Source organism: Narcine bancroftii, chromosome 4, assembly GCF_036971445.1.
Source record: "Narcine bancroftii isolate sNarBan1 chromosome 4, sNarBan1.hap1, whole genome shotgun sequence".
Lineage (NCBI taxonomy): Eukaryota > Metazoa > Chordata > Chondrichthyes > Torpediniformes > Narcinidae > Narcine > Narcine bancroftii.
In genome coordinates, this window is record NC_091472.1 from 307,637,548 (window position 1) to 307,663,324 (window position 25,777).

Genomic DNA, 25,777 nt, shown 5'->3' on the forward strand with positions numbered 1-25,777 from the left:
AAATTTGAAAGCAAATAATTTTAAATGATAAAGATTGAGGAATAAAGTTTCCCTCTGTTCTGTTGGTAGCCCATAAGAGCTCTGGAAGACTTGGGGAGAGGGGATTTCAATTTACAGCAAAAATGATCATGGCCATGAAATAGTATATCTCTGCGGTACTCAACCATGTGGACAAGAGGAAAGGCTTACGACTCTTTTCATATGTGAGATGAACCGTTAACCTTTACTGTGCTGATTACTGCCAATACTCAAGGTTGATATTAAAGTTGAAGCCTGCCATGGATATAGTCGGCAGAGGTTCAGGAACAGTTGCTACCCCTGCACCATCAGACTTCTGAACAACGGACTCAATCAGAGACTTATACTTACTTTGCATGTTATTTATTCCTGAACATTTATTTTTCTGTTTTTGCAGTCAGTTCATTTTCATTTTTTCCTTTATTTACATTTCTTTCTTTAGTGTGCACACCTTTTTCTTGACACGAATGATAAGTAGAAAAGCTGCCTGGCCCGCGGCAAAAATATTCTCAGGGTTGTTTGTGATGTCATGTATGAACTCTGACAATAAACGTGAACACGGAACTTCAAGAGGTTCAGCAGGGGGCGCAGCAGAGTCAAAGCTCCGAGTTGCAGCCAATCATACCAGGATCCTGGAAGACACCTGTGATTCAGTTGAGAGCAAGACACTTGATTCACGCTGAGGGGCAGAAACCTATCTGAATTAAGGATGAATCTATGATCTTCAATGCCACAGGTAATAACCAATTTTTTTCCTCTTTTTATATTTATGATCTTTTCTTTTCTTTGCGGCATCTAGTATGCTGATTAGACCACGAACAGGAGATTCTACGGAGGAGATCAAAACTCCCAGACAGCATGTTGCCTCCCAGGTGCCAGGGTCAAAGCCATCTTGGACTGAGTCCACAGTAATATTTGAGAGGGAAGGTGATCAACCAGAAACCATGGTTATGGATTGGTGCCTATGACAGATAGGAAAAGGAATGAGTTTCTGAAGAGTGAATCTGGGGGTAAGGAAGGAAGATAAAAAGCCGAAACCTTTTGATTCTGCCTGTGCAATGTGCCAGAAATTATTTTTTAAAAAAAGGAACATGTGGCAGATGAAGGTGTGGCTGAAGAGTTGGTGCATGAGGGAAGGGTTTCAGATTTGTGGATCACTTATGGAGAAGGTATAACTTGTAGAAAAGGCATGGGTTTTACCTGAACATGAGAGGGATCAATATCCTTGCAAGCAGGTTTGATAGAACTGCTGGGAAAGGTTTAAACTGGTTGGCATGGGTTCGGTCAGGTAAGTGGGTGGAAAGGTAGATGTAAGGTTCTGTGAGATTGTGATGAAGAACAGGTAGTGGAGACGGCATAAATGCAGTTAGTTGGAAAATGTTTAATGAAAGAAGTATTAAGAATGACAGTAAAGAATTCAGAGCATGGATCAGTACATAGAATGACGGTGTTGTGGTCATTCCAGAGACTTGGTTGTTGCAAGGGCAAGATTCGCCGCTTGGTATTCTGAGGTTTAGATGTTTCAAAGGGAATTGGGAAGGAGGTTAACAAGTGGGGGGAGTGGCATTGCTAATCAAGAAGAGTATTGCTGCTACATGGAGGGTTTGTCTGCTGAGACAGAGGGGGTGGAAGTCAGAAACAGGAAGTGGATGGGTGGGTCAGTAAGTTTGCAGATTGATACAAAGGTTGGAGTTGCTGTAGATGGTGTAGAAGGTTTTCTCTGGTTAAAAAGGCATTTAGGCAGACTGTAAGGTTGTGGAGAAGTGGCAGAAAAGTGTGAAGTGATACTCCTTGGAAGATCGAACTTGAAGGCAGAGTACATGATTAATGACAGAATTCTTAACAGTGGAGAGGAACAGAAGGATCTTGGGGTCCAAGTCCACACATCACTCAAGCTTTGTGCGCAAGTTGAGCAGATGGGTAAGAGGGCGCGTGGTGTGCTGGCCTTCATTAGTCGGGGGATAGATTTCAAGTACTGCAAGGTAATGTTGCAGCTCTATAAAACTCTGGTTACACCACACGTAGAGTATTGTGTTCCATTCTGATTGCCTTATTACAGGAAGGATGCGAACATTTTGGAGAGGGTGCAGAGGAGATTTATCAGAAAGCTAACTGGATTGGATAATGTGTCCCAAGATGTAAGATTGAGCAAGCCAGGGCTTCTCTCGTTGGAGCAACAGAGAATGAGAGTAGACTAAAAATAGTGATGCTGTGGAACTGCTGCCAGGAGAGCAGGCAGTGGAGATCCAGTGCTGCTCCGCAGGGTCCTACTGCCGGATCCTGATGTCAGCAGTACCATACAGGGTTTAAACATCCTGTTATAAGAGCCGATGGCTTTTTAAAATTCCTGCAACTATGGAGTCTGTGGCCCAGATCTGTACTGGGCAACAGACCACGAGTGGTTACAGACTGCAGAGGAGCAGTGAACCAGTACCGTGGATCAGAAAATTGGCAGAACACCTCCTGTTGAGAAGGAGAAGCATATAGATGATCCTGCAGGACGGTAATTATGGCAGCAGCTCAGCGAGGTGCACAGCTGGTGAAGGACCCATGCAGGTTGAGGGCTGATGGCAACTGGCTCATGGGAACCAGGTATCGGAATTGGAATTTGAGAGGGTGCTGAGGGCAAGAAGGGCCCTTGAAGGGGTTCAGGCACTGAAGGCCTCCTGATCACAACAGAGGTTTTCCAATGGATCGAACAAGGGTCTGTGCAGCTGAATAAATGGCAGGATCACTGGAGGAGAATCCACGGATACCCAGTATCTCTGAAGGACCTTTCTTTTGCTTCTCTTTCTCTTACTGTATAGGGTGCTGGGCAATGCTAATGGTGGCTCTTTGTTTTCTTTATGGCAGGGACAAGGATATTTCTGTAAAATTCCAATAAAAGATATCTTGAATCTTACAGCGGTATGTTAGATTATGAGAAGCATAGAGTGGACAACCAGCACCTTTTCTCCAGGATGGCAATGGCCATTACCAGAGAACATAATTTTGAGCTGAATGGAGGAAGGTTTAGGGGAAGTGGAAGCTTATACAATAGGGTCATTTAAAAGACTGTTAAATTGCACATAGATCCAAGAAAAATGGAGGGTTACATACAGGCTGTGAGGGAGCAAAGTGTTAGATTGATCATGGAGTAGATTTATGTCAGTCGGCACAACATCATGGGTCAAAGGGGCTGTACTGTTCTGCATTTGTTCTATGTTTGATAATTAAAGTTGTAGTTAGAATTTTTTACATACCTGAGAAGCTCCAACACCCTCCAACCGGATGGGTTTCTATGAGCCCCACTCCATCTTCTCTTCTCTAGTCCTGTCTCTCTCTCTCTTCCTATTTCCCTCTGTCTCCTTCCCCCCCCCAGCTCTTCTTCAACAAAGCTAAAGCAAACCCCCTTCCTCAGTCAATTCTCATCTTTCCTCTCTCCTGTGTCCCATCCATATCCAATTAACACCTTTTGCCTGTTGGTCTGTATTACTCCCCTCCCCCTCTTTCCCCAGCCTTTTTAATTCAGGCTCCTGCCTGCTTTTTACTCATACCTTGAAGAAAGGCACAGGCGCCAAACGTCAGTTAAATATTTTTACTTCCTCCAGACACTGTGGGACCTGTCGAGTTCCTCGAGCTTTTCTATGCTTTTACAATCTCAGAAGTCCTCTCCCCCTTGTAGCTGAAGCTCTGTCCATTATAACATTTCTCTCCTGGCAGCCCAGTCACAATCAACTAGAATCACAATCTTCGACACCAGAGGAGGTTAATGTTAAAACTCCAGGGTCAAAAATTCTTAATTTGCTATGTTCAAAAATTAACAACCAAAAGCTAAGGAGGCCAACAGAGCCCCAAATAGGCAGCAACGTGAAAGGAAGAAGCAGGAATTTTCCCAACTATAATGATGGATCGCTTAAAAAAAACATGGGCACAGCATTCCTCCCTGTTGTTCTGTTTTTTTAGAGAGAGTAAGCAGAACTCTGTAGTTCTTGGAGCATCAAAATATTTATTGAAGCATTTAATATGTTACAAACTAATAAAATCTTCATAGAACTAACAAAGGAACAGCAATGAAAAATTTACCAGACAATGGGAAATTCAAAATAATAATTTTTATTAAACTATTAATAACATAACATTTCTTACTTATCTCTAAACGTAACTCTATCTTAAATCCCATTGTGCGCCGATGTAAATATGCGTGTGTGATTACATTCAAACCATTACAGTTTTAGCTTGATTCTGGAAAAGTCAATTTTAAAGACCAGTTTCAAAAATCTTGTTGAACTTGAGGATTTTTTAAAATTGCAGTTTAGAAGTAATTACGAAGCACTTTTAAGTATTATATCTTCAGATCTCTTTAAACTCACAAGTCTTTTGATGAGTTGTCTTTCAGAGAGATATTCTTCACACGGGTGTTCTCCTCTCTTCCTTGGAGATTTTGGAATCTGTTTTCCACATGATGAATCTGCTCTCTTTATCTTAAAGAGACAGTCAGAAGTGGTCTTACTTATTTTAAAGCTACTTATTTCGCATTTTCCTCTTCCAGGAGTAACATACAACAGTACCTTTTAAGGTTTACTGTATTCCAAAACTGTCCTCCTTATTCAAGGAAACAATGAAGTGACTCTTCTTTATGGCCACTGATTTTGTGTATCTCCTATGATAAGGATTATACAATGTAGAGCAACATCTCCTTCTCTCTCTCTCCAGAGACTACTGTTTTATCCCTGTGTCTTTCACAAGAGGGCTAATTTCTTCCAACTAGTTTCAAAATGTCTCTGCTCCTCATTTATGTTTCTCTGAAATCATGTGACCTGATGTCACTACTGTTTCAGTTTCATTTCTGTCCAAAACACACTAGTTACTTCACATCCACAAACTTCTGACCTCATCTCTGTTTAAGTGGTTAATATCTTCAGAAAGTCAAAAACCTGTTTTCATTTCAACAGATGGCTTCCTTCAACAGTTCTTCTTGAGTGCTTGAATACTTCAGTTTTTCGTAAAGCAAACATTCCATTGTTCTTAAATCAATTAAAACCCACTTCAGTTCCATTAGCTCTGTGTTTCTAAGACACACTAACTCAGAAAAATGACCTTGCCTCTGAGTGTATTATAAATGTGACCCTGATTTTCAACCCACAATTCCCTCACCAGAAATATTTTAAACTCGATAACTTACATTACTGAGAAATATATATTTTATAACTGAAGATTTTAACTGTGAAGATGAACACAAATCCAAGTCAAGTCTCCTTTATTTATTGTTCATACCTTGCTCACACGGTAAAGACGAGAGCATTTCTCCAGGACCATGAAGCATATTTACATAAATATAAAAAAAGCAAAAATTAACTACCGGTGTCCGGGAGAGGCGGCTGCGTCCGACATTGCTCCACCTCCTCCTCTGTTACAAATCGATTACAAATATAATGTTTAAAATCCTAGATTGCATCTGATATTTTAAATATCACAGGCCATTTAATTTTTTATCATGTACAGAAACCGAAAAAAATATTGATATATATGTCAGATGACATTTACTTATCAGGCATCCACAAGTTTCAAACAAAAACAACCGAAGTACAACTCCAATTATCCGAAATCGGATTCTCTGAAATCCTCAGTTATCTGAAATTTAATAATTTTTTTTTAACATTTTGGATAAAGGAGGATATCTGCAATCCTCACTTATCTCAATTTTCCTCAGAGCTGAACTGACTGGACGTCGGGGTCCCGGCAGCATCAGTCGTGAACCTTGGGCCCACCTCGGTGCCTGCAGCAGTGGGGACCTCAAGTTCCTGGGCAGGAGCGGGACCCTCGGGCTCCTGACATGAGCGGGGCGTTGGTGTGTCAGTGGTCGGCGGCGGCAAGCATTTTCTTTTGGTGAGAATTCAACTTTATTTTAATGCTTTAAAAGCCTTCCCTTGTTGTTTGTTGTCGTATAAACACTGTTACAAGAGATTTGTTGTTGCTATTTTAAAAAAATGTCTGGTTCTCTGAAAAAGTAAATGTTTATCCAAAATGGGCCTAGTCCTGACCATTTTAATAATCAGGGTTGTTCTGTCACATGTATTCAATGCTCTTTGGAGTAATCGACTATAGCGTTGAAGTATACCACATGGAACAATGTTCAGGGACTCAGCTTGCTACTTAGAGGAAAACCAACAGCTTGGCCTTCATCTCCCATCCAATTTCCTAAAAAATGCTGAGTATATTACAAACAATATCAAATTGTTGAGAAATGCTGATGGCTCAATTTCTGCTTTACTGCATTCCCAGTAACCTCATTGGGGCCCCAATTCCAGTGCATCCTTTGAACGCGCCAGAGCCCTAGTTCCTCAGACCCCTTGAAACACAAGGTTCCTGCACTCTCTTTGACAGCAGCCCAAATTCCTGCATTCCGTTTAATCACCATATAAAAATGCAGAATTAAAAGTGTAATTGGGTTTTAACGGGAGTAAAATCTACGAGTCTGAACAATCTACCAGTCCAGCTTCAGCACCACCAGGTGCAGTTTTAACCAAGTTTAACTGGATTGATCTTTGAGAATTCCTTCAAAATCAAGTTTTGGAAGCAAGATGTTTAAGTTGACAACCGTTCAAATGTTAAATACTTTGTAAAGCATCTCATTTCCTGTTCTTCACTTAATTTTCCAATTTTGAACAAATCCAGAAACCAGTCAAAACTGCTAATATCGATTTGGTTCAAACTCCATCTCCTTTTAATTATATATTTCTCAGGACAATTACCCCAGTCTATGCGTTACATTTCGTGTTATTATGTACAATTCTTCGTGGCTGTTCAACAGTGGTCGTCTACAGCAGATGTCTCCTGCCAAAGTACCTTGAAGTTTGTTCCAGTCACACCATGAATGGGATTACCATCCAGATAACTGTACTCAAAACAATGGCAGAGCTGGAACAGAATTTCAGTATTTCTTTACAAAACAACTGCTGCTACCCTAATACAATGACTCATGCACAGATATTTCTATTCATAATAAAATTTGGTCTTTTTTTTCCTTACTGATACTACAGATTTATACCACAGAAACAAATGAGTGATATTTAAAATGGTTGACTTTATCTCACCATGACCACAATATCTTCTTATGCTTTCATAGGACTGATTTTCACATGGGCCAAATTATTAGATGCACAATATCTCTTTTAAAGTGAAGAGAACTGTGGTTTTTGATTTCACTTTAGGCATAGAAATATAATTTCAAAGAAAGAAAAGTGATCGCCAGATTTCATTTCATCACCATTTTGTTGAGAAAAAATTATAACCAGTAAATGATCACAATTTTTACCTCGAAGCCAATAAAACAATCAAAGATATTGTTGGATTTTTTTCCAACTTCACTGGGGGGGGGGGGGGGGTCAAATGTAACAGTTCCGTCATTAATATTTCCTCTCCTGGCTTTTGTAGAATAATTATTTCTGAACAAATCCTTAAAAGAAACAATGAGTTACTATGGATTTAAACTGCTTGGATTTCAAAGAGGGAGATGTAATTCTGCTCCTGGATGGTTTTAATTGAAATCTCAGGTTGAGGGGCTTGTAAAAAAAGTAAGGGAGCGATTTTTTTTTTATTGCTTTTTTTTTTTCCTTATTATTTAGACACCTGAGTGTGCATTGAAAATCATCCATCCTGTTAAGATTTAGGGAATACAAGTTTATCTGGTTCAAGGTCATAACAAAGAGCCAATGGAAAAAAAAATAACCAGCCGGAGCAGGGGGCTGGGTTTCCAATTGTTGATAGATTTCAGGATTAATAATGTCTTCCTGGTATGGGTATCCTGGAATGCTGAATTTTGTCTAATTTTTCAGACTCCCTTGAAGTTTCTCAAAGCCCCTAGTCAATAGGGAGCTGGAGGCAGCCAACAGTAATAAATAATTTTGGAAATTCAGTCAACTTCACCCTCAGAAAATGAGGTAGACAGCCAGAAAACCTCCCCAGCCACAGATATACATCAGCGTAATATGCCTGCGCTCACAGACAGTACATAGCTCTAACTCATTTTCCCTTCCTCCTGTAAATCCCAGAAATTGACAACAAGGCATAAAGAACCGTACACGGCTTTTGGCCCTCAATATTGTCAATGTTGTGCCGACCCATATATTCCTTCAAAAAACAAATACTAACCCCTCTCTACCCCATAACCCTCTATTTTTCTTCCATCCATGTGTCTGTCTAAGAGTCTCTTAAATGCCTCCAATGTTTCAGCCTCTACCACCATCTCAGGCAAGGCATTCCAGTCCAGGCACCCACAACTCTCTGTGCAAAAAACTTACCCCTGAGGTCTCCCCTAAATTTCCCTCCTTTAACTTTGTGCTTATGTCCTCTGGTGTTTGCCGATCCTGCCCTAGGAAATAGGTGCTGGCTGTCCACCCTTTCTATGCCTCTCATAAGCTTGTAGACCTCTATCGTCTCTTTTCATCCTTCTACACTCCAAAGAGAAAAGTCCCAGCTCTGATAACCTTGCCTCATAAAACTTGTTTCCTAAAATTCAGGCAACATCCTGTTAAATCTCCTCTGCACCCTCTCCATAGGTTCCACATCCTTCCTATAATGAGGTGACCAGAACTGAACATAATACCAGAGGTTTGTAGAGTTGTAACATGACCTCTCGACTCCTGAACTCAATCTCCCTAATAATGAAGCCCAACATCCCAAAGACATTCTTAACTATCCTATCAACCTGTGTGGTGACCTTGAGGTATGTATGGATTTGAACCCCAGGGTCTCTCTGTTCATCCACACACTAAAGTAATCAACCACTAACCCTGTATTCAGCCTTCTGGTTTGTCCTTCCGAAATGCATCACCTCACACTTACCTGGATTGAAATCCATCTGCCACTTTTCTTCTCAACTCTGCATCCTATCTATATCCTATTGTAACCTTTGACAACCTTAACCTCCATCCACAACTCCTCCAACCATTGTGTCATCTGCAAACTTACTGACCCATCCTTCTGCCTCTTCATGCAGGTCATTTATAAAAATTACAAATAGAAGGGGTCCTAGGACAGATCCTTGTAGGACTCCACTAGTCACTGCCCTCCAGGCAGAATACTTTCCATCCACTACTTCTCTCTACTTTCTTCCTACAAGCCAATTTTTTTTTTATCCATACAGTCAAGGTTCCACTGATCCCATGCCTCATGACTTTCTGGATGAGTCTCTCATGGGAACCTTGTTAAATGCCTTGTTAAAATCCATGTAGGTGACATTTATCACCTTACCCTCATCAATTTCTTTTGTTACCTTCTCAAAAAACTCAATTAGACTCATGAGGCATGACCTTCCCTTCACAAAGCCATGCTGACTATCCTTCAGTAGACTGAACTTCTCCAAATGCTCGTAGATCCTACCCTTAAGAATCCTTCCATAAGTTTGCACACTACTGAATGAAGCCAAGATTCACTGATCTATAATTCCCAGGAATCTCCCTATTATCTTTGTTAAACAAATGGACTACATTTACCATTCTCCAATCCTCTGACTCCTCCCCTGTGGCCAAAGAGGATTCAAGGATCATAGCTACCACTCCCACAATCTCTTCTCTCACTTCCCACAGTAGCCTTGGGTATATCGTGTCCGGTCCCAGGGACTTATCCATCTTGATGTTGATAAGAAGATCCAACACTTCCACTTCCTCAAACTCCACATTGTCCAGCACACAGGCCTATTCAATTTTGACCTCATCGTGATCAAGGTCCTATTCTCTTGTGAACACTGATGCAAAGTATTCATTTAGGGCCTCCCCAACCTCCTCTGCCTCCAGACACATGTTGCCTCCTTTATCCTTGAGCGGCCCCACCTTCATTCTCGTCATCCTTCTGTTCTTCACATATGAATAGATCACCTTGGGGTTCTCCTTAATTCTACATGCCATGGCCTTCTCGTGCCCCCTTTGAGTTCTTTCTTATGCTCTTTCCTGGCTATCATGTACTTCTCATGAGCCCTTCCTGTTTCCTGCTCCCTATATCTAATGTATGTTTCCTTCTTCCTCTTGACTAGCTCTCACCTGTTTCATCAGCCACGGTTCCCTTTTCCTACCATCTTTTCCTTGTCCCACTGGAGCAAACCTATCTTGAACCAAACATTACTTCTGTGCTTTCACACTTAAACATCTGTTTTTATCCCTTCATAATCAGCCCTTCCCCAGTTTGACTGTTTCTATCCTTTTCCAAACCTATGTTGAAGCTAAGGGAGTTGTAGTCAAAATGCTCCCCCACCGAGAGGTTTGGCACCCGACCAGGTTCATTACCATGAACTAGATCCAGTGCGGCCTCTCCTCTTGTCGGCTGGTCCACATACTGTGTCAGGAATCCTTCTGTACATGCCTGACCAATTTAGCCCTATCTATCCCTCTTGCAGTCAGGAGATGCCAGTCAATATTAGGGAAGTTGAAATCACCCATAACTACAACCCTATTTTTTCCGCACCATTCCAAAATCTGCCTGCTCATCTGCTCCTCAGTGCCCTGAGGGCTACTTGGAGGTCTATAGACACTCCCTCTGCAGCATCTTCCCTTTCTATAGCTATGATACTCTCCCTGACCAGTAATCTTACTCCTCCCCCTTTTCTACCTTCCATTTTAAAGAAATCTAAAGCCCGGTACCTGCATCAGCCAATCTTGTCTTTACTCTATCCAAATTTCAATAATGGCACAACATCGTTGTTCCATGTACTGATCCATGCTCTAAGTTCGTCTCCTTTATTCCTAACACACCAAGTGTTTAAATGTACACATTTCAAACCCTCTAACTGACTACCTTTATGTTTTGTCTCCTGTCTGTCCTTCCTCACCAACTCAGAGCACATAAAGTCATGTTTTTGTCTCTGCACTCACATTCTCATTCTCACCCCCTGCCAAACTAGTTTAAATCCTCCCCAACAGCTCTAGCAAAAATCTCCCTCACAGGATATTGGGTCCTTTCCAGTTCAGGTGCAGCTTGTCCTTTTGGTACACATCAGACCTTCCCCAGAAGAGATCCCAATGATCCAGAAATCTGAACCCTTCCCTCCTGCACCAACTCTTCAGCCACGCATTCATCCGGCACAACTTCCTGTTCCTACCCTCTGGACAGGCAGCAATCTTGAATTTACCACCCTTGAGGTCCTGCTTTTTAACTTCTTTCCTAACTCCCTTTATTCCCTCTTCAGGACCTAATCCCTACTCCTATCTATGTCATTGGTCCACAACATCTGCTGCTCCCCCTCCCCCTCCAGAATGCTACAAACTCAGTCAGAGATGCCTCTGACCCTGGCTCCTGGGAGGGAAAATACCATCCAGGAGCCTCGATCTTGTTCACAGATCCTCCTATCCACTTATCTAAAGAAGTCTCCAATCACCATCGCTGTCCTCTTCTCCCCTCTTCCCTTCTGAGCCGGGGTGGGGGGGACGAGCCTCTGTGTCAGAGACATAACCACCAAAACTTGTCCCTCCCAGCAGTATCCAAAACAGTATATTTGTTGAGAGGAACGACCACAGGGGTGCCCTGCACTGTCTGCCTCTTCCCCTTCCCTCTCCTGACAGTCACCCAATTACCTGTCTCCAGATTTCTAGGGGTGGCTGTTTTCCTGAAACAAAGTAGGCTGAGGATGTTCAGCTGCTCTTGACATCTGTGGAAAGGGGGTAACTGGGTGACTGTTAGGAGAGGGAAGGGGAATAGGCAGATAGTGCAGCACCCCTGTTGCCATTCCCGTCAACAATAAGTATACTGTTTTAGATACTGTTGTTGTGGGGGGGGGGGGTGGGGGGGGCGGGGCGGAGAGATCTACCAGAGATGTTGGGGGTAGGGGGTTGCAGAGAGATGCTGGTGGAAGAGAGCAAGGAAGATTTGGGATGGTGGGAGAGTGTGCGTGTGTGTGTAAGAATAAGTAATAATTGGTAGACAGAGAAGTGGAGCGTGGAAGAGGAAGGAGGGAGATGGAGAAAGGTAGGAAAAGATAGGGGAAGAGGGTGAGAGGGAAAAAGAAAGAAGTGGAGAAAGAGAATGAAAGCACAGTTTTAATAGTTCAAGTAGAATCCTTCAAGTTGATAAAAAAAAATAACCAGCTGGCAGGATTCCGGGCACTTAATAGTTAATTTTTGGTTTAGGTTTGGATGCAGTAGGTAAGGAGTCATGGAACATCATACATCTCAGTACTTTAATGGAAATGTTTGCTAATAACATTAAAAGCATGTGTTTTATTTGGAATAGTGACAAGTCACAGATATTAGAATAAACATCAAATGATAATTATAAATGGCCGTGGAACTGTTAGCAAAAGGGGGAATGGTAAAAATTGGAATACAAATCAGTTTTAGGAACAGGCACAGCTTTTCTTACTGCTCTTCAGCTCACTTCATCACTAACTATCTCCGATTTAAAGACATTATAATGGGTCTGCTTTATGAAGGTAACCTTTGAATTATCCTTAAGTTCTCTTCCCCACCCCCATTTCTTTCCCCTTCACCTTGCTTCCCTTTGAAAGTGTTAAAGTCAGAGACTGAACCCAGAGGCCTAAATAAACAATCCAGGGAAGTGAGTTCGACACCTACCATAGCAACTAAGAACAGAAATACAGTTCGAAATCTGGAATTACCCCCAGTAATTATGACCAGAGAACTACTAAACAGACTTTACAAATGTGTCTGCTTCATTAATGTCCATCATTGGGAGTAAATTTGCGATTCTTACTTGGCCTTTTTGTGCCTTACAGGTAATTCCAGACTATAATAAAGTAATTGACTCTTGACTGCAAATAAAACAGAACACATACGCAATTCTCTTGTGTGGTTCAGCTCGATACATATTACCAAAGCCAGTATGTTAAAATAGAAAAAGACTAAATTTGGATAGTCTTCCCAGCATTGACTCAAGCACTGAATTCGGAAGCAGCAAAGCCGCTTCCTGTTCAGTCGACTTTGAATGGTTCACCTCACAAAAGTGGGATCGGTGTCTAAACGAGGAAAGCTCTCGCAGGAATTGGTCAATATCATGAGGTATCCCTACTTACAAAATCCAAGCAATCCCTAGGTATGGCCAGTCCCTCCAGCGGGACAGACCCACCTAAAGGGGCAGTGACGTGGTATACAGGTGCAAAGCAGTGGCCCCATGGGGGCCCAGATTCCTTAAAATGAAACAGCATTGTCAAACTGTGGTGATACAATCACTACACTGGCCACACTCCTACCGGCCTACTGCAGGGGCAACCACTATACCTGCAGGTAGGAAACCTGGCAGGCTGGCCCCACCTACCGGCTGTCGTATAAAGACTCAAGCTGGCCCCTTCGGCGACAGTCAGACATGTGGAGCCTGCAAAGATACTAAGATTGGTGTGTACAAGTTTAAGCTAATTAAAGCCTGTTGTACAGTCTGTGGACTTGGCGTCAGAATTATTGTTCACGCAAACAGGGGCAAGGAAACTTCGTGATGACCAACTATCACTTTCTCTCTACTGCTGAATCAACATTCCTCCATGTTGAATAGCATTTGGAGAAAGTACTGAAATTAGTGAGGGCATCGTGCCAACAGAGCCTGGGCTGGCTGAGTTCCAAAGGATGTAACTATTAGTCTAGGTCTACAGGCAGCAGTGAGGAAATCCTCTTAATAGATAACGAATGTGACATCCTCACCAATCTATCTGTGGTGAATGCAGTGTACTTGACAGCAATATTAGAAGTGCCCCCCCACCACTTGTGAAGACTGGGACAGCCTTAACAATACCCTATACAAAGTAGAATAGGACAGATGTGGTGGCTAAAAACTGGGTGTCCATGAGGTACTGTGAATTATCAGCGGAGCAAAAATGTTCACTGCAATCTGTAATGTCATGGCCTGTCTCATTCCTCACTCTGCTGTTACAATCAACCTTGGAGTGTAGACGAGTAAGTTGGGAACAACACCAGGTAGACCCAACTTCGAAAAGCTGCAAGACAAGATTGCATGGGTGCGAAACAGCACCAATGGGTTTAAGTGAACCCACAATCAGTTGATCACATCGAATCTCTGCTGCCCTACCATGTCCAGTCATGAATAGTTGTGAATAATGAAACAGTTAGTGAGAGCAGAAGGCCTCAAGAATATCCCCATCTAGGTCCAGCAGTTGAGTACAGTAGAAGAAGCTAAAGAATTTACAACCATGTGCATTCAGAAATGCCTAATGGATGACATAATTCAGCTTCCATCCTACATCTGCACCATTACAGAAACCAGTTGCCTGCCAATCAGACTCATTTTATGTGATATCAAGCAAAGGCCAAGAGCACATTATACATGGGGTTGGGACTGGACAACATCACAACAGCACTGACGACCTGCTCTCCAGAATTGGCAGTGAGGGTGCTCAATGACCATAGGCTCACACTAACCATCCGAGACTCTCCTATTCATGAAACAATATTTATTTGTTGATATGAATACTTGCCCTGAATATGTATTGGTTGTCTGTATGTGCGTTATGTCTGGTTGTGTGTCTACGTGTTTTTCACCGAGGATCGGAGAACGCTGCTTCATCAGTTTGTACTTGTGCAATCAGATGACAATAAACTTGACGTGGCCTGCTCCTACAGTAGGTTATTTCAGTACAATTGCAGCATTGGCAGCTAATCAACAAGGTGGAAAATTGCTCAGGTAATTTGGCCAGCCAGACAAATCCCATCCAGTGAATAATTGCCCAACTCTCAATCATAACCAAACTGCTGTAAGTTATTGGCCAAAATTACCAACAAGTGGCATAAACTCTCTGCTAATCTGCTCAATAGATCCTATGCTTGAGATTGGGGTCTTAGCTGCAGATCTCATCTCAGCCTTGTTCCAAATACATATTTCTGAGGACAATGTGTGTGCCTTTACCGAGCAAGCAGTGAAAAGATTTTTGTGTATTTTCTGTTCATGACACTCAGTGGAACCTTGAACCCTGGTAAAACTGATGTCAATGGGCATTGATGGAAAATACTCCAGTCACTGGAGTCACATCTTGCAAAAATGGATAATGGTTGTGGATGAGGAAGGTCAATTATCCTAGTTCCAGTGCATCACTGCACAATCCCTACTCCATCTTTAGTGACCGTCCTTTCACTGTAGCCTCAAAATTGGGATGATTCGATGATGTTCAATAAACTCGAGCAAATAAAACAGAACACATACGCAATTCAGTCAGCACCTGGACAATACTTAGGCAAGGGTTAATTAAGTGGCCGTAATTTGCACTACAAGTACCATACAATTATTACCTTTAAGGGGCAGTCTAACCACCTAACCTTAACATTCAATTGCATCACCAATGTATGGACTTTCATGATCAACTTACCGGGATCATCACTGATCAAAAATCAGCTGATCAATCCCGTAAATTCTGTGTCTATGAGTAGTTCCAAAGACATCCCAAAGCCCTTTCATCATCTGCAAGTCACAAGTGGAGCGGATTGCACTCTATGTGTCTGGATGAGTGTGCAGCTTTTACAACATTCACTCAGCTCAAAGCCATCCAGAGCAAAGACACCAGGTTGACTGACTGGCACCACATTCACCAGTCAAGTTATTTATTCTCTCCATCACTGTAACTGTGTGGTTGTAGTGTATGACACGCACTGAGGGCAAGGCAGTCAATCATCAAGGCAAATAATAAATAGTCATTTTAAAAATTATGAAAGATGCAATTCAGTGCACTGGTAGGAAAAATAGAAACATATTTCTTAACAGACAGGTTTGAATTCTTTGGGACAGAAATATAGGAGTAAGGGCAGGTAGATTGGCTGAGAAATTCAATGTATCTAAGAAGCTGATCACAAGGTATACCAGTGGAAGTCAACAATGAAATGAACTCACTGCTCCCTCTCTACATTTTGGCTGCATTAGCATCACGGAGAGGGGGAAAGGGCATCAGATTTGGGATTTCAGAAAGATCAGATCTGCCTTCTCATATCAAGTCCTTGAAGGGAGGGTGAACTGTGGCTTCAGGGTTCAGGACGCTGGGGATTGGCAGGAAAAGGTCCAGAAAGGACACTCAAGATTCCCTCAAGGAGCACTGAAGTCTGTGGAACAGGCAGTGAATGGAAAGATTCTATGATCCACTCCATGTGAAAATTAAGTCAAAAGAAGATGAATTCAAGGTTTTCTCCCAGGACGGCATTCTAAAAAGGTGTTTTTCAAGCTCAACACTGGGGTGCTCAAATATATTAACTCTACCTCTCACTTTAATTACAATCTCCTCCAACTCTAAACATATCAACTTTTTCTCTTCCTTCCAGCAGTCACTTCCTCAGCCCTCACTCGACCTTGCTTTGCACTTACTGTTTCAACATTTAAAATTATGCCCCTGACTTGAATTTAACAGTCTCTCAACCCCATTTCATCTCCTTTGCTTCCCTTATTGCTAGACATTCAGTAATGATGTAATGGAAAGGTACTGTCCCTCCTACTCAGACTCAATGACTATCCCTTATGATGGCATGTTTTCTTCTTTTTTGGCTTGGCTTTGCGGACGAAGATTTATGGAGGGGGTAAATGTCCACGTCAGCTGCAGGCTCGATTGTGGCTGACAAGTCCGATGCGGGACAGGCAGACACGGTTGCAGCGGTTGCAGGGGAAAATTGGTTGGTTGGGGTTGGGTGTTGAGTTTATCCTCCTTTGTCTTTTGTCAGTGAGGTGGGCTCTGCGGTCTTCTTCAAAGGAGGTTGCTGCCCGCCGAACTGTGAGGCACCAAGATGCACGGTTTGAGGCAATATCAGCCCACTGGCGGTGGTCAATGGGGCAGGCACCAAGAGATTTCTTTAGGCAGTCCTTGTACCTCTTCTTTGGTGCACCTCTGTCACGGTGGCCAGTAGAGAGCTCGCCATATAACACGATCTTGGGAAGGCGATGGTCCTCCATTCTGGAGACGTGACCCACCCAGCGCAGCTGGATCTTCAGCAGCGTGGACTCGATGCTGTCGGCCTCTGCCATCTCAAGTACTTCGATGTTGGAGATGGTCGCTCCAATGAACGTTGAGGATGGAGCGGAGACAAAGCTGGTGGAAGCGTTCTAGGAGCCGTAGGGGCTGCCGGTAGAGGACCCATGATTCAGAGCCGAACAGGGGTGTGGGTATGACAACGGCTCTGTATACGCTTATCTTTGTGAGGTTTTTCAGTTGGTTGTTTTTCCAGACTCTTTTGTGTAGTCTTCCAAAGGCGCTATTTGCCTTGGCGAGTCTGTTGTCTATCTCATTGTCGATCCTTGCATCTGATGAAATGGTGCAGCCGAGATAGGTAAACTGGTTGACCGTTTTGAGTTTTGTGTGCCCGATGGAGATGTGGGGGGGCTGGTAGTCATGGTGGGGAGCTGGCTGATGGAAGACCTCCATTTTCTTCAGGCTGACTTCGGCAGTTTCCGCAAAACAGGACGTCAAGCGCTGAAGAGCTGGCTCTGAATGGGCAACTAAAGCGACATCATCTGCAAAGAGTAGTTCACGGACAAGTTTCTCTTGTGTCTTGGTGTGAGCTTGCAGGCGCCTCAGATTGAAGAGACTGCCATCCGTGCAGTACCGGATTTAAACAGCGTCTTCATTGTTGAGGTCTTTCATGGCTTGGTTCAGCATCATGCTGAAGAAGATTGAAAAGAGGGTTGGTGCGAGAACACAGCCTTGCTTCACGCCATTGTTAATGGAGAAGGGTTCAGAGAGCTCATTGCTGTATTTGACCCGACCTTGTTGGTTTTCGTGCAGTTGGATAACCATGTTGAGGAACTTTGGGGGGCATCCGATGCGCTCTAGTATTTGCCAAAGCCCTTTCCTGCTCACGGTATCGAAGGCTTTGGTGAGGTCTTTGGAAAAATTTACCATTGTAATGGGTTTGAATTTTTTTTAATTTATAGGGTCCTTTTATCAAATATTTTCATAACTTATAAGATTATTAGATATTGTTTTGTGATTTCAGCCCTCTCTATATGATAGTAAATTATATGCAAATACCAACAACTTTGGAAGGGAAGGGGTAGATTTTGAAGAATAGTAATATTGTAGTGGCTCGCGCACGGAGACATGGACCAGGCCACAAAATGACCGACAAAGACGGTGACCACGTGGACCTGGGGGTGACACTGGCCATCGTACCAGGCGACCTCGCGCATGGTGGGGAACTTTGGTGGGAATGCCAGCCAATCCCAGGCCGGTGCTCCAGTGACACGGGGCCCTGATGCCGGCGCTTGGGGCCCATATAAGTGCGACGGCCAGAGCAATAAATTAGTCTTGTTTTCCAAGGCTTTGGTGAGCGTGTTGTTCTTCTCCACGCTCGCGCAGTGCGAATGCTACAATACCTTTTTTTTGGTCGTTTTCAATGAGCCATTTTATATTTAAGTGCGTAATATACTTTTTTGACTTTCTTTTAGTCTCTGTGTTAAAGAACTTTGTTTATATATAATAGTTTTTTTTACATATAATTATCTCACCTGTATATTCCTTTTTACGTCCTTACTGTTTACTTGTTTCTTATTATTGAAAACTTAATAAAAATATTGAGAAAGAAAATACAGATCACTTGGCTGTGCTCCCTCTGTCTTTATACTGACAGAGCCTAAAAGGATAGGCTCCAGAAATTAGGACAGCAAGAAGGTGTTCACAGGAGACTGAAGAACGGTTATAGGACTACCTTGAGTTAGTGGATTGGGTGGTGTTCACGATCTCAGCTGAAGATCGGAATGATTTCACTAGGATCATTTCAGTCTTTAGCAAACATCTGTGGATAACCATCAAGTTGCTCAGGGGTTTCCCCAACCAGAAACCCTGGATGAGCAGTAGAATCTGGAACCGGCTGAGAGCCAGATCACAGGCATTTAAGTCCAGAGATCCAGAAAGCTACATAAAGACAAGGAACAACCTACAAAAAGCCATCTCCCAGCAAACAAGAGATTCCAAAGCAAAGGATACCTGACGGCCCTAGCAGGGCCTAAATAACATAACCTGCTACAAAACCAAATCCGGTGCAGTCAGAGACTGCAAAGCTTCACTGACAGATGAACTCAATGCCTTTTATGCCGATTTGACAACCAGAAAGAAGAGCCACTGTGCACCCTCACATCTCCGATGATCCTCTACTGACAGTATCTGAGGAAGAGGTGCAGGCTGCTTTCAGGAGGAGTGAATCCAAGGAAAGCATCTGGACAGACGGAGTACCCAGCTGAGAACATGTGCTGACCAACTTGCCAATGTATTCACAGACATCTTCAACATCTCATTCCATCAAGGCATGGTGCCCACCTGTTTCAAACAGACTTCAACCGTACCAGCGCCCAAGAAGAGTGTGGTAATCTGCCTAAATAACTACTGACCAGTGGCACTCACATCCACAGTGATGAAACGTTTTGAGAGGCTGGTGTTGAAGCAATTCACCTCCTGTCTAAATGATGACATGACCTGTTACAATTTGCCAGATGCTACCTCATTGGATCAGCACAAAGCCCTAGAATCCCTGGACAGCAAAGACACAAATATCAGTAAGCGGAATCAGATATTTTGACGCTCGCATTTTGGTGCTGGACATTTTGGCAAAGGAAAATGACTTTTGTATCCCTTCTGACGTTTTGGTGCCCACCGTTTAGCACTGGTCATTTTGGCCCGGCTCCCCGGCCCACTCACTGCAATGCCTCAACCCCCTGCATCTCAGAAACTCCCTACCCCCAGGAAACCACTCCCCGGGCAAGCAAGGGCTTTTCGTAGCTTATAGCGATATATTTAAATTATTAAAAACAGCCGGGAACAATCAAACACAAGGGTCTTTGGTCAGTCTGCATCTGTGGGGAGAGGAAAACAATATTTTTGGATACAATATTTAGGTTTTTAAAAATGTTTAATAATGTTTTTGAATATTTTATTTAAAAATTTTCTATACATGTAGTAATCAAGAATTAATAATGATACACGTTCCAAAAATAAACTAGTAATTTTAAATTCCAATAATTATATATTCCATTATATGTAATTAAACATGATAAATATATCATTATAATTTACCAAAAGCCCTTGTGTTTGATTGTTCCCGGCTGTTTTTCATAATTTAAATATATCGCTGTAAACTACGTAAAAGGCCTTGTTTACTGGGGAGCGGTTTCCTGGGTGGAGGGAGTTTCTGAAATGCCGGGGGTTCAGGCAGTGCTGCGGGATGGAACTGGCTATCAGACGGTGAGTGGGGCAGGCCAAAATAACCTAGACCCATCAGGATGCCCTTCTGCCTTCAATACCATCATATCCTCAAAAGTGATCAGCAAACTCTAAAAACTAGGTCTCAATACTCCACTGCTTAATTGGATCCACAATCAATGAGAATTAGTAAGGAGAGCTCCACAATCTCCATCAGTAGCAGAGCGCCACAGGGCTGTATTATTAGCCCCCGCTCAACTCACTTTACACCTATGACTTTGTGGCTTTATTGACGATACTACGGTAGTAGTTTGTGTAAAAGGGGGTGATGAGTCAGTATACAGGAGCGTGATTGAAAATTCGTCTGAATGGTGCACTAACAATTAACACTCAATATCACCAAAAATCAAGGAGCCGATTGTGCCCTTCAGAAAGGGTTAACCAGAGGTGTGCAATTTAATGATCATTGTGGGATCAAAGATAGATAGAGGGTGAGCAAGTTTAAATTCCTGGGAGTCACTATCTCAGAGGATCTTTCCTGGATCCATTGTGACGAAAACATATCAGCTTTTTCAGGAGTTTGCAGAGGTTTGGCATGACATCAAAAAAACCTTGGCAAACTTCCGCAGAGGTCCAATGGAAAGTGTGCTGACTGGCTGCATCACGGCCTGGTATGGGAGCAGAAAGCCCTGCAAAATATAGTGGACACAGCCTGGTTCATCACACACAAAACTCTCCCCACCCTTGAGAAAATCGCCATGGAACCAGTGCCGTCGGAGAGCAGCAGCAATCATCAAGGATCCACACCATCCAGGAAATGCTCTGTTCTCACTGCTGCCATCAGGAAAGAGTTATCGGTGCCACAAGACTCGTATTGCCAGGTTCAGGAACAGTTGCAACCCCTCCACTATCAGAGTCCTCCACAACAAACTCAATCAGAGACTCATTTAAGGACCCTGATTTTGCACATTATTTATTATTAAATATTTATTTTCTAGATTGCAAATTTTGTTTTCACTTTTTCTCTGTTTACATTTCTCTCTTTTGTATAGATAACTTTCTTGAGTATAGTTTTTTGAATTACTGAGAAGTAGAAATTCTACCTGGCCCACAGGAAAAAGAATCTCATGGTTGTATACATTGTCACGTACATACTCTGACAATAAATCTGAAAACTGCGCAATATTTATCCCGAACAAATATTGAAAGAGATTATCTGGTCATTATCACAATTGTACATCCAGGAGTTTGATATGTTCAAATTAGCTGCTGTGTTTCCTGCACACTAACTGTGATCACACTTGGCTGAAACTTTTGTTGGCCTGGACTCCTCCCCCCCGTCAGCCTTGTCTTTATTCTGACACCTTCCTGTTCTTTGCCTGAAACCTCAGTAATATATCTTTACCTCCAATGGACGCTGTGAGACCGGCTGGGTTCCTCCCGCATTTCTGTGGTTTTACTGGAAGCAACTTTGGAACATCTCAAATCCTGTCATATAAGACACACTAATTAATTTTTAAAGAAACTTTCCATTTCCAACTCCTCCAGGCCAAAATTTCTCAAAGGTTCCCCTTTGCATACACCCTGACCTTGCATCTTTCTCTAACATATTTTTCCCTCCATGCCTTTTCAAAGATTATTTTGTCCTCAAAATACACCTCATGTTCTCTTGAACCGATACCCACCAAAATTATGACCAATTTGATTTGGACAAAGCTAAGCTATTTCTCCTCCAGAGAAATAGCTGTGATTGCCTCTCATTCCACTCCTCATCTTTTTCTCTGATGTGCCCTGGGAGCATACAGCACAGAAACAGGTTCTTTGGCCCCCTAAGTCCATGCTGAATATCATGCTTATCTCTATTGACCTCGCTTGTCTGTATTAAATCAAATTCTCTCCATGCCCTTTTCATTCGTGCACCTGTTAAGATGCTTCTCAAATACTGTCCCTGCCTCCACCGCATCCTCTGGCAGCTCATTCCAGAAAAGGATATCCTTCAGGTCTACCTTAGCCTCTAGTTCGTCAGCGCCAGAGTGAATGCTAGAGGGGAGCATGGTGCAACGCTGATAAACTCAGTCAGACGGTGGGAGGTGGTATTACCATCACCCGCCCCTCTCCAATGTAGGTGACGAGAGTGCGGCTTTTATGGCGTCAAGCGATATTAGCCGCTAGTGACGCTTGACGCACACCAGTGCCGTGGCCTGGAGCAGGTGGAGAGTCGCTAGTGTGCATCAAGCTGGGCGCTAGTGATGTTTGACGGATGCCAGTGACGCCGGACGGGGCGGGGGCGGGTCTGGTCATTGATGACCGTGACTGTATGGGGGAGCATAGCATCTCTCTTGGGGGGCAATGCCCGCAGATGCCCTCCTTGGTGCCAACCCTACCTCTACCTATCGCCCCTCAGTCTCCCTCACTCCAGGGAAAACAGATCTAGCCCATCCAATGAAGCCCATCAATACAGGTAATGTGAATCTTTTCCACACCCTCTGCAGCACAATTACACCCTATTATAATGTGTTGACCTGAAATGTGGCCTAACAACATTTTATTCAACTGTAATATGACACCTCACTGACAAAAGGCAAAGGAGGAAAAACCCAACACCCAACCCCCACCAACCAATTTTCCCCTGCAACCGCTGCAATCGTGTCTGCCTGTCCCGCATCGGACTTGTCAGCCACAAACGAGCCTGCAGCTGACGTGGACTTTTTACCCCCTCCATAAATCTTCGTCCGCGAAGCCAAGCCAAAGAAGAAAGAAATATGACATCTTATACTTAATGCCTTGCTCAAGGTTCCTTTTATTGTTGAATAAAAGTTGCCACGAGGACTGCCTGGTGCCCCCAATAACAAGAGAAAGAGAAACAAGAGAAAGTCCATTCAGTGACACTGAGTATCCATGGATTTGTATCCAGCATTCCCACAGCCTCTGCACCTCAGGCTCCTGTTGGTAATCTGAGCTCCAAACCCAACCCTCCGATATGATCAGGGAGCTTACAGCATCCAGAGGCCCTTCGGGAGCCCTTCTTTCCCTCGAATCCGATACGGCTCCCATAAGCCAGTCTTCAGCATCCCGCAGCCTGCTGCGACCTCTTTGACCGCAAGCTGCCAGCAGCCAGCGGCCTGTGTGGGCCCTTCAGCCGCTGAACCCCTTGCAGAGTCTAAGGACTGCCATGAAAACATTGAGCTGAGACAGGTGACATTCGAAGAGATCGAAGCACTCTGGAAATGAACATGTCTACATCTCCTGCCTAAGGTCCATATTCCATTTGTCTCTAGCCATTCATCACCAGGTTGATACCTTCAGCTCCCACTGGCGTGACTCCTGAGGTCCCCAGTGCATAAGTATGTGTGAGCACTTAAATGCAGGAAAGAGCACGGACTGCAAGTGGCAGCAGACTCTGAAGACTTTGAATGGAGCACCCTCCAATGAGTTCTGAAGGTGCCCAGGAGTCTCGATGTCAGTGATGTCCCTTCAAATCACGAACAAAGATGGAAATTAGGGTGATCCACTCCTAGTTGAACCGTGGGTGAACAACGAAAGTGGTAAGTTGCACCTAAAAGGCCAAACCATGCCTGGAAATGGACTTTGCGCACAGCGATGAAGTCACTGAGATGTGACAATAGCTGAAGGAATGACATTGGTTGAACCTTTGCCGTGCTGGGGGTCAAAAGCTTGTCTGGGCTGGCTTCACATTGACTGCTATTGCTAATGCAAATAGGTGCTCATTTTTAAAAATCATACACTAAACAGCTTTGATGTGCAAATAAAACTAGCGCAAATGGGTCAATTTTCTCGGCAAGATTTCACCATTTTAAAAAAATTGCTTCATTCCACACCTACCTCAGCTTATCTGCCTGATGAAATTCTTTTCACTACTTTTGATATCTCCACATATGGCTATCAAAGTCTTTTCTGTGATCTCATTCATTCATTCATAACCCATGATTATCAGAAACTCTGCTCCCCGTCTCGATGCATCCAGTTTCATCCACTTGCTCCCACTGTAATAATTTGTATTGTTCAAAAATTCTCATCCTCCATAATTCAGTGATCTCCTGTACAACATTCCTCCAATTCTGCCCACTGGAAAATCCTCTTTCTTAATCATTCTGCGACTAGTGCCTGTGTCTTCAGCAGCCAAAAAGCTCGAAGCGTTGTACGTTTCTAAGACTTTCTGAATCTCCATTCTCTTGAAAATTCATTTTAACCAAATTCCACATCCAAGTTCTAGTCATCAAGCACACTTTTGACAGCATCAAAGTTTTTCTGAGAGAAGTGCAAACTGCGTTGGATAAGATAATGAATTATCTGTGAAATCAAAATAAATACTTACACCTTTGAAATTGTTATTTAATGAAAGCATAATTTAATTAGATTACTTGGATTTTGCTATTGCAAGGATAAAAACTCAAGGTTTCACTAAATTCTTTGCAGAATCTATTTCTTTAATAATAAATAAGAATTACCACATGAAATACTCAGTTATTCACCATCTGATCTGAGAAATGAGACTAAATAGCCCTGGGCAGAGAAGAGCGTACAGCAGAACTCGAGCAAGAAAAATCTTGTCAACTACCAACAGTAGAAGAAGTCTAGAGAAATGTTAAAAAAGCTCTGTGGCTTTTTTGACTCATCAATACATGCTATTATCAATTAAATACTGATATATACCATTATTTGCAGACTTCGAATGCAGAGAACGTGGAGACAAAACACCTGAAATAAGCTTGCATTTGTGGAAGATTTAATTTGCTTTATTTCACATACTACAGTGCAGGAGACAAATGGTAAAGATGTCACATAATATTGAATAAAATTGGAGTTACTTATTCGTATAAAAGCCTTTTTGAACAAATTAAGCTGGAGCATCAGCCAGTATTCAATTATTATAGACCTTGTAATGCCGTATCATATACGGCATTGTAAGGCCTTGCAAACTTATATTTAATTATAGGAACATAGGAAGTAGGAACAGGAGTAGGCCAAGAATGGCCCATCGAGCCTGCTCCGCCATTCAATACGATCATGGCTGATCTCATTTATGACCTAACTCCACCTACCTGCCTTCTCCCCATATCCCCTAATTCCTCTATCATGTCAAAATTGATCTAACCGAATTTTAAATATGTTTAATGAGGCAGCCTCAACCACTTCCCTGGATAGAGAATTCCAAACATTCACTACTCTCTGGGAAAAAACTATTTTTCCTCATCTCTGTCCTAAATCAACTCCCCTGAATCTTGAGACTGTGTCCTCTCGTTTTACTTTCCCCGGCCAGCTCAAAAAACCTTCCTGCATCTCATAATCCTATATGAGATCTCCTCTCATTCTTCTGAACTCGAGCGAATTGGTTGAATGAACCACACCAGTACCACAGAGACTACGAAAACTCCTGGTTCAATTTGAAAATCTGATATGTTGATAGACTTCAATTCTGATTCCAACAGATTGGTTTGTCCAGCATGAGTGACTGGAAAATGAAGCAAAACATGCAGCTATTGGAGTGGATTGTGTGAGAAACTGCAATGAATTTGGGATAGAGCCGAAAATATAATTTACCATTTCATGGAACAAAAGTACAGCCAAACCACTTGACACAATGGAACAAATTACTGATTGAGATCATATTCAAAATGCCATTTGTTCCATCATTCTTAACTA

The 25,777-nt window shown here is 42.8% G+C and overlaps 1 protein-coding gene across 4 annotated transcripts in view; it reads right to left on the bottom strand.

Moving 5' to 3' along the window:
* The window catches only part of znf385b (zinc finger protein 385B), a 339,665-nt gene that overhangs the window by 17,304 nt on the left and 296,584 nt on the right, over positions 1-25,777 (bottom strand). The window lies entirely within an intron of this gene.